Raw genomic sequence first — 10,125 nt, 5'->3', positions numbered from 1 at the left:
TCTCCCCAAACCACGAGCAGTGGGCGAAGGACACATTCTCAGGATCTTGCAATGGGCTGGGAGGAAACTGAGGAAGTAATTCCCCCCCCCTCCCCCAAACATCAGCAGGCAAATGAAGGGCACGATTAGGTGATGTTTTGACAATGATTTATTGGACAAGCAAAAAATGACTTTCTTTCGGACCAAAGGCCAAAAATGACCTACCGCAGGGGGAAGTGGGCGGTATGAATCATGTAAAATAAGTCTAACATAACTGGTCCTGGGAGCAAGGGCAAAAAATGGAATCAAACAATGTACTTGCCACCTTCAAGGGTTTGTCACCTAATAAAAGAATTGTGGATGTCAACCGTGTACAAGCATCTTCACGTTACTCCCAAAATCTGCCATCATTGGACATTGCCACCAAATATGGAGCATATCACCAGGGTCATCATAACACTGTACAAAATGCAAGGACGGTAAACAGCATTAAAGGAAACCTACCACTTCTGAAGGTAGGTATGAGATGCAAACACCGGGCACCAGCTCAGGGTGAGCTGGTGCCGGTGCTTAGTCTCGTTAGTATTAAAACCGCGGTATCGCGGTTTTAACACTTTTTAAACTTTCTAGCAGAAACTGCTTCGGCGCTGCGTGCGCACGATCGTGCGCGCGCCTACATTGGAAATGCCGCAGGCGTTGCGCGCGCGCCGAAGCAGTTTCTACTATAAAGTTTAAAAAGTGTTAAAACCGCGATACCGCGGTTTTAACACTAACGAGACTAAGCACCGGCACCAGCTCACCCTGAGCTGGTGCCCGGTGTTTGCATCTCATACCTACCTTCAGAAGTGGTAGGTTTCCTTTAACTCTTAGGCAGCATGCACACAAATGTTGCTTTGGGCAGTGTGCAAAGCCGCCTTTTTTTTTTTTTTTTTTTTTTTTTTTTTCTTTTTCTTTCTCTGGTTGGCACAAACATTTTCAATATGAAGGCATTTAATCTCCGAGCAGGTCCTATTCTTGGCCATGTGTGCAGCTTTGGCCTTCCCAGAGAAGTCTATGGGAATGTGAAAAAAATTCTAATGCTACACATGTTATCCGTGTGCTGTCCATATTTGCATGTGACCTATTGTGTCTCCAAAGCGGAGATCAAGCCAAATTATGCACGACTAAACTTACATAATTAACAAACTTTATTAAACTTGATTAAAATCCATAGCAATAATACTAAAACTGGTAACAGCAGTAGATGGGATACACAGAAAAGAGCTCTGCCTGTACAGTCACAACACAATGTTCCACATATATACAAATGTCAAAAAATGCATTTTTTAAATAATTTTATTTATTTTGCATCTCTACCTGTAGTACATACATGTGGTGAAGAAAACTATCATCCCTAAGGAATCTCTCTTGGTAACAGATTACACACTGATGACATGGATTAAAAGAAACTACCACTAATCCATTGTTCATAGCCAAAGAACAGCACCCTCTGTTGAGCAGGTGTGGCTTTGGATGTCCCTAGAGATGAGCGAACATGCTCGTCCGAGCTTGATGCTCGTTCGAGCATTAGCGTACTCGAAACTGCTCGTTGCTCGGACGAATACTTCGCCCGCTCGAGAAAATGGCAGCTCCCGCCGTTTTGCTTTTTGGCGGCCAGAAACAGAGCCAATCACAAGCCAGGAGACTCTGCACTCCACCCAGCATGACGTGGTACCCTTACACGTCGATAGCAGTGGTTGGCTGGCCAGATCAGGTGACCCTGGGATAGACTAGCCGCTGCCCGCGCTGCTCGGATCATTCTGTGTCTGGATGCCGCTAGGGAGAGAGCTGCTGCTGGTCAGGGAAAGCGTTAGGGTGTTCTATTAGCTTACTGTTAGGCAGGAGTGATTCTCCAAGAACCCAACAGCCCTTCTTAGGGCTACAATAACGTTCTACTTTTTTTTTTTTTTTTTATTTGCATCTAGTACCATTTTGTGAGGAATTAGCAGGGGGACTTGCTACCGTTGTGTTTAGCTCTTAGTGGCACACATATCCACCTCAAACACCAAAGTGGGAAAATTTAGTAGGGGTTGGATTTCAATTAGGCACAGTCTGCCATTTTTCCTTTTTTATTTTACGTTTATTTTGTTTAATAACTCAGCGTCATCTCATCTGGCATAGTAGTGTGCTTTCATACTTGGCTAGAAAATAGCCATAGGAGAATCCAAACGGCTTACGCCTACAGTAGCGTTATATATTTGATTTCTGGTTGATCTGCTGGTGGCTGTACTTGCTGCAGTGCATCTACTAGCCAATTGTGAGCAATTTGTAGTGAGACTTGCGACCGCTGTGTTTTGCGCTTAGTGACGCACATATCCATTGCAAAGACCGAAGTGGGAAAATTTAGTAGGGGTTGGATTTCAATTAGGCACAGTCTGCCATTTGTCCTTTTTTATTTTACGTTTATTTTGTTTAATAACTCAGCGTCATCTCATCTGGCATAGTAGTGTGCTTTCATACTTGGCTAGAAAATAGCCATAGGAGAATCCAAACGGCTTACGCCTACAGTAGCGTTATATATTTGATTTCTGGTTGATCTGCTGGTGGCTGTACTTGCTGCAGTGCATCTACTAGCCAATTGAGAGCAATTTGTAGTGAGACTTGCGACCGCTGTGTTTTGCGCTTAGTGACGCACATATCCATTGCAAAGACCGAAGTGGGAAAATTTAGTAGGGGTTGGATTTCAATTAGGCACAGTCTGCCATTTGTCCTTTTTTATTTTACGTTTATTTTGTTTAATAACTCAGCGTCATCTCATCTGGCATAGCAGTGTGCTTTCATACTTGGCTAGAAAATAGCCATAGGAGAATCCAAACGGCTTACGCCTACAGTAGCGTTATATATTTGATTTCTGGTTGATCTGCTGGTGGCTGTACTTGCTGCAGTGCATCTACTAGCCAATTGTGAGCAATTTGTAGTGAGACTTGCGACCGCTGTGTTTTGCGCTTAGTGACGCACATATCCATTGCAAAGACCGAAGTGGGAAAATTTAGTAGGGGTTGGATTTCAATTAGGCACAGTCTGCCATTTGTCCTTTTTTATTTTACGTTTATTTTGTTTAATAACTCAGCGTCATCTCATCTGGCATAGTAGTGTGCTTTCATACTTGGCTAGAAAATAGCCATAGGAGAATCCAAACGGCTTACGCCTACAGTAGCGTTATATATTTGATTTCTGGTTGATCTGCTGGTGGCTGTACTTGCTGCAGTGCATCTACTAGCCAATTGTGAGCAATTTGTAGTGAGACTTGCGACCGCTGTGTTTTGCGCTTAGTGACGCACATATCCATTGCAAAGACCGAAGTGGGAAAATTTAGTAGGGGTTGGATTTCAATTAGGCACAGTCTGCCATTTGTCCTTTTTTATTTTACGTTTATTTTGTTTAATAACTCAGCGTCATCTCATCTGGCATAGCAGTGTGCTTTCATACTTGGCTAGAAAATAGCCATAGGAGAATCCAAACGGCTTACGCCTACAGTAGCGTTATATATTTGATTTCTGGTTGATCTGCTGGTGGCTGTACTTGCTGCAGTGCATCTACTAGCCAATTGTGAGCAATTTGTAGTGAGACTTGCGACCGCTGTGTTTTGCGCTTAGTGACGCACATATCCATTGCAAAGACCGAAGTGGGAAAATTTAGTAGGGGTTGGATTTCAATTAGGCACAGTCTGCCATTTGTCCTTTTTTATTTTACGTTTATTTTGTTTAATAACTCAGCGTCATCTCATCTGGCATAGTAGTGTGCTTTCATACTTGGCTAGAAAATAGCCATAGGAGAATCCAAACGGCTTACGCCTACAGTAGCGTTATATATTTGATTTCTGGTTGATCTGCTGGTGGCTGTACTTGCTGCAGTGCATCTACTAGCCAATTGTGAGCAATTTGTAGTGAGACTTGCGACCGCTGTGTTTAACCCGAGGGCTAGGGGTAGAGGACGAGGGCGGGGACGTGGGCGTCCAACTACTGCAGGGGTCAGAGGCCGTGGTCCTGGCCGGGGTGAGACACCACCTGCTTATGAGGGAGCAGGGGAACGCCGCAGAGCTACACTCCCTAGGTTCATGTCTGAAGTTACTGGGACTCGTGGTAGAGCACTGTTGAGGCCAGAACAGTGCGAACAGGTGATGTCGTGGATTGCTGACAATGCTTCGAGCAATTTGTCCACCAGTCAGTCTTCCACGCAGTCCACCCATGTCACCGAAATCGCCACTCCTCCAGCTCCTGCACCTCAGCCTCCTCCCCCCCAGTCTGCCCCCTCCCAGGAAAATTTGGCATTTGAACCGGCATACTCTGAGGAACTGTTTTCTGGACCCTTCCCACAGTCACAAACCACTTGTCCGGTTGCTGCTGAGCAATTTTCCGATGCCCAGGTTTTCCACCAGTCACAGTCTGTGGGTGATGATGACCTTCTTGACGTAGTGGAAGTGTGTAAAGAGGTGTCCGACGATGAGGAGACACGGTTGTCAGACAGTGGGGAAGTTGTTGTCAGGGCAGGAAGTCCGAGGGGGGAGCAGACTGAGGGATCGGAGGATGATGAGGTGACAGACCCAAGCTGGGTTGAGAGGCCGGGTGAACACAGTGCTTCTGAGACGGAGGAGAGTCCTCGACCAGAACAGGTTGGAAGAGGCAGTGGTGGGGCCAGACGGAGAGGCAGGGCCAGAGCTGGTGCATCAGCGCCAAATGTGTCAACTAGTGAAGCTCCCGTGGCGAGGGCTCTTGCGGCGAGGGCTAGATCTTCAGAAGTCTGGAGGTTCTTTAAGGAAACACCGGATGACCGACGGACTGTGGTGTGCAACATTTGCCAATCCAGGCTCAGCAGGGGTTCCACCACTACTAGCTTAACTACCACCAGTATGCGCAGGCATATGAATGCTAAACACCCCACTCAGTGGCAACAAGCCCGTTCACCTCCGGCCGTGCACACCACTGCTCCTTCCCCTGTGTCAGCTGATAGTCAGCCCCCTGCCCAGGACCCTGCCACAAAAACCCCATCGTCGCCTCCACGATCCTCCACAGCATCCACCAGCGTTCAGCTCTCCATACCCCAGACGCTGGAGCGGAAACGCAAATATAGTGCAACCCACCCGCACGCCCAAGCCCTTAATGTGCACATCTCCAGATTGCTTAGCCTGGAGATGCTGCCCTATAGGCTAGTAGAGACCGAGGCCTTTCGCAACCTCATGGCGGCGGCCGCCCCTCGGTATTCGGTCCCCAGCCGCCACTACTTTTCCCGATGTGCCGTCCCAGCCCTGCACCAGCACGTGTCAGACAACATCACCCGTGCCCTGACCAACGCCGTTTCTGACAAGGTCCACCTGACCACGGACACGTGGACGAGTGCTGCCGGGCAGGGCCACTATATATCGCTGACGGCACATTGGGTTAACTTGGTGGAGGCTGGGACCGAGTCTGACCCTGGGGCTGGTCATATACTGCCGACGCCGAGGATTGCGGGGCCTACCTCGGTCCAGGTGTTTCAGGCCTACTATGCCTCCTCCTCCTCCCACCCCTCCTCCACCTCCTCCTCCGAACTACCATCCGTGGGCACGGCGCCATCAGTCGGTAGCTCTAGGCACAGCAGCAGTGCCGTTGCTAAGCGACAGCAGGCGGTGCTCAAACTGCTGAGCCTAGGCGATAAAAGGCACACCGCCCAAGAGCTATTACAGGGCATCACGGCGCAGACTGATCTGTGGCTGGCACCGCTGAACCTGAAGCCAGGCATGGTTGTGTGTGACAACGGCCGTAACCTGGTGGCGGCTCTGCAACTCGGCAGACTGACACATGTGCCATGCCTGGCCCATGTGTTAAATCTGATAGTTCAGCGTTTCCTCAAGACATACCCCAATCTGTCAGATTTGCTCACGAAGGTGCGCCGCATCTGTGCGCATTTCAGGAAGTCCAGCACAGATGCTGCCACTCTCAGGGCAGCGCAGCGCCGCCTCCAACTGCCCGCTCACCGACTGTTGTGCGACGTGCCCACGAGGTGGAATTCAACACTGACCATGTTATCCAGAGTTTACCAGCAGCGCCGAGCCATTGTAGACTGCCAGATGTCAACTTCCACCAGAACTGGTAGTCAGGTCAGTCAGCTTCCTCAAGTCTACAATGAGGAGTGGACGTGGATGTCTGATATCTGTCAGGTGCTGAGTAACTTTGAGGAGTCAACACAGATGGTCAGTGGCGATGCCGCCATCATCAGCCTCACCATCCCGCTGCTTGGCCTGTTGAAAAACTCTCTGATCAGCATGAAGTCGGAAGCTTTGCGCTCGTCACAAGAGACGGGGGAAGAAGATTCCCTTGTTGATAGCCAAAGCACCCTTAGGTCTGTTTCTCAGCGCATATCGGAGGAGGTGGAGGTGGAGGAGGATGAGGAGGAAGAGGAGGAGAATGTTGGCGAGACACAAGAGGGGACCATTGTTGAGTCCTTCACTGTTCAGCGTGTATGGGCAGAAGAAGAGGAGTTGGAGGAGGAGGAAATGGACAGTCAGGCCAGTGAGGGGAGTGAATTCTTACGCGTTGGTACTCTGGCGCATATGGCAGATTTCATGCTAGGCTGCCTATCCCGTGACCCTCGCGTTCAAAGAATTTATTCCAGCACCGATTACTGGGTGTTCACTCTCCTGGACCCACGGTACAAGCAAAATCTTTCCACTCTCATCCCTGCAGAGGAAAGGAGTGTGAGAATGCATGAATACCAGCAGGCCCTGGTTCACAAGCTGAAACAGTATTTCCCTTCTGACAGCGCTAGTGGCAGAGTGCGTAGTTCTGCGGGACAAGTAGCGAGGGAGAGTAGGCGAGCAGGCAGCTTGTCCAGCACTGGCAAGGGTACGCTTTACAAGGCTTTTGCCAGCTTTATGTCACCCCAGCAAGACACTGTCACCTGTCCCCAGTCTCGGCAGAGTAGGGCTGATCTTTACAGAAAGATGGTGAGGGAGTACGTAGCTGACCATACCATCGTCCTAAATGATCACACAGCTCCCTACAACTACTGGGTTTCAAAGCTGGACATGTGGCACGAACTGGCGCTGTACGCCTTGGAGGTTCTTGCCTGCCCTGCCACTAGCGTCTTGTCCGAGCGGGTTTTCAGTGCAGCTGGTGGCATCATCACCGATAAGCGTACACGCCTGTCGACTGACAGCGCTGACAGGCTGACGCTTATTAAGATGAATAAAGCCTGGATTTCTCCTAATTTCCAATCTCCACCAGGTGAAGGAAGCTCAACCTGAATAATTGATCCACCCCTCCTCCTCCTCATTTTCCTCCTTCTCCTCCTCTTTGTACAGTAAAGCAGAGGAAACTGGCTATTTTTTGACAGGGCCCACTGGCTCTAGCTATAGTACTTTATGCATTTAATTTTTCTGGAGGGCCACCGACCCGGTCCTCTGTTTTAAACAATTTTTGGGAGTGCCACATACAGGTACTCAATCTATTAAATTTTTCTGGAGGGCCACCTACCTGCTCCTCTGGTTTGAAAACTTTTTGGGACTGCCACATACAGGCACTCAATCTATTCAATTTTTCTGGAGGGCCACCTACCTGCTCCTCTGGTTTGAAAACTTTTTGGGACTGCCACATACAGGCACTCAATCGATTCAATTTTTCTGGAGGGCCACCTACCTGCTCCTCTGGTTTGAAAACTTTTTGGGACTGCCACATACAGGCACTCAATCTATTCTATTTTTCTGGAGGGCCACCTACCTGCTCCTCTGGTTTGAAAACTTTTTGGGACTGCCACATACAGGCACTCAATCGATTCAATTTTTCTGGAGGGCCACCTACCTGCTCCTCTGGTTTGAAAACTTTTTGGGACTGCCACATACAGGCACTCAATCTATTCTATTTTTCTGGAGGGCCACCTACCTGCTCCTCTGGTTTGAAAACTTTTTGGGACTGCCACATACAGGCACTCAATCGATTCCATTTTTCTGGAGGGCCACCTACCTGCTCCTCTGGTTTGAAAACTTTTTGGGACTGCCACATACAGGCACTCAATCGATTCAATTTTTCTGGAGGGCCACCTACCTGCTCCTCTGGTTTGAAAACTTTTTGGGACTGCCACATACAGGCACTCAATCGATTCCATTTTTATGGAGGGCCACCTACCTGCTCCTCTGGTTTGAAAACTTTTTGGGACTGCCACATACAGGCACTCAATCTATTCTATTTTTCTGGAGGGCCACCTACCTGCTCCTCTGGTTTGAAAACTTTTTGGGACTGCCACATACAGGCACTATCCAAATTAAATTGTCTCCATAGCAGCCTCCACACGTTGTCTCCATTGCTACCTCCAAAAGTCGTCCATATAGCTGCCTCCATACATCGTCCCTTTATCAAACGAGGTGTGTCAGGCAGAAATTTGGGTTGTTTTCATGGATTCCACATCAAAGTTGTTAACTTTGTCGCCACCCAGCTGTGTTATCCACAAAATATACTAATAAACTTTTATCATTTACCAATATTATTTCAGCGCTTCTTGCGCATCTGTTTACATTCCCCTCACCCGCCATATCCCAAACTTATAAGAACGCTACTACACTTGATCTTATACAAAAGGTTCTTAGAAGTGCTGTTTGGGGAGTAGCCTAGAGACAGGGGCTTGGATTGGCGAAAGCTCGCCTGGCTGCGGAGCATAGTTTTAACTGCAGCACCTTTAATCTACTACTAGTTCACTGCCTCCATAATAATAATAATAATCTTTATTTATATAGCGCCATCATATTCCGTAGCGCTTTACAAATCATAGGAAACAAATACAAATGTAATGTAACAGAGCACAACATTTGTATGGAACAACAGGAGTGAGGTCCCTGCTCGCCAGAGCTTACGGTTTATGAAGATGATGGGGTAACACGAGGTAAAAGAATATTTAATGGTCAAGCCATTCTTCTTAGGGAATAGAACAAAATATAATAAATGGAATTGCTGTCGCTTGAACCACTCAGCCGTCATCTTATATACCAGGTCCAGGGTGAATGGGACTGTAGAGAAGTCTGGTGCCTGTTGGTTGCTGGATAACAGATGGGAGGACGACACAGGACGGGTTAGTAGAAGAGTTAAAACTTCATGCAGTTAATGAGTGTTATAGGCTTGCCTAAAGAAATGGGTTTTAAGAGCACGTTTGAAACTTTGGAGGTTAGGTATTAGTCTGATAGTCCAGGGCAGAGCATTCCATAGAATTGGTGCAGCTCTAGAGAAGTCTTGGAGACGCGAGTGGGAGGTCCGCACTAGGGTAGAGGTTAATCTAAGATCACTGGCGGATCTAAGAGCACGGGTTGGGCGATAGACTGAGATAAGAGAGGAGAGGTAGGGGGGTGCAGCATTATACAGAGCTTTATGGATGAGGGTTATTATTTTAAACTATTCGAAAGGAGACTGGCAGCCAGTGCAGCTACTGGCATGAACTGTAAGCATACATGGTCCCCTTATCAAACGAGCTGTGTCAGGCAGAATTTTGGGTTGTTTTCATGGCTTCCACAACAAACTTGTTAACTTTGTCGCCACCCTGCTGTGTAATCCACAAAAAATACTGGCAAACTTTTATCATTTACCGATATTATTTCAGCGCTTCTTGCGCATCTGTTTACATTCCCCTCACCCGCCATATCCTAAACTTATAAGAACGCTACTACACTTGATCTTATACAAAAGGTTCTTAGAAGTGCTGTTTGGGGAGTAGGCTAGAGACAGGGGCTTGGATTGGCGAAAGCTCGCCTGGCAGCGGAGCGCCAGCTCCATGCCAAGATCCAACTAACATAGTTTTAACTGCAGCACCTTTAATCTACTACTAGTTCACTGCCTCCATACATGGTCCCCTTATCAAACGAGCTGTGTCAGGCAGAATTTTGGGTTGTTTTCATGGCTTCCATGTTAACTTTGTCGCCACCCTGCTGTGTAATCCACAAAATATACTGGCAAACTTTTATCATGTACCGATATTATTTGAGCGCTTCTTGCTCACCTCCTTTGGTTCCTCTCTGCCACCCATTGGTTTGAAGCCTGAGTCCATTTAGGGTATGTCGCCATGACACTCTCTAGCCTGCCGCTGCTGCCTCTGCATGCCGTCCCCTATAGTGTCAGGGTCAATTATTGGATGTTTTAGATGCTATCTAGC

Source organism: Engystomops pustulosus, chromosome 7 (assembly GCF_040894005.1).
Source record: "Engystomops pustulosus chromosome 7, aEngPut4.maternal, whole genome shotgun sequence".
NCBI classification, from domain to species: Eukaryota; Metazoa; Chordata; class Amphibia; order Anura; family Leptodactylidae; genus Engystomops; species Engystomops pustulosus.
Note: the sequence above shows the minus strand (reverse complement) of the source record.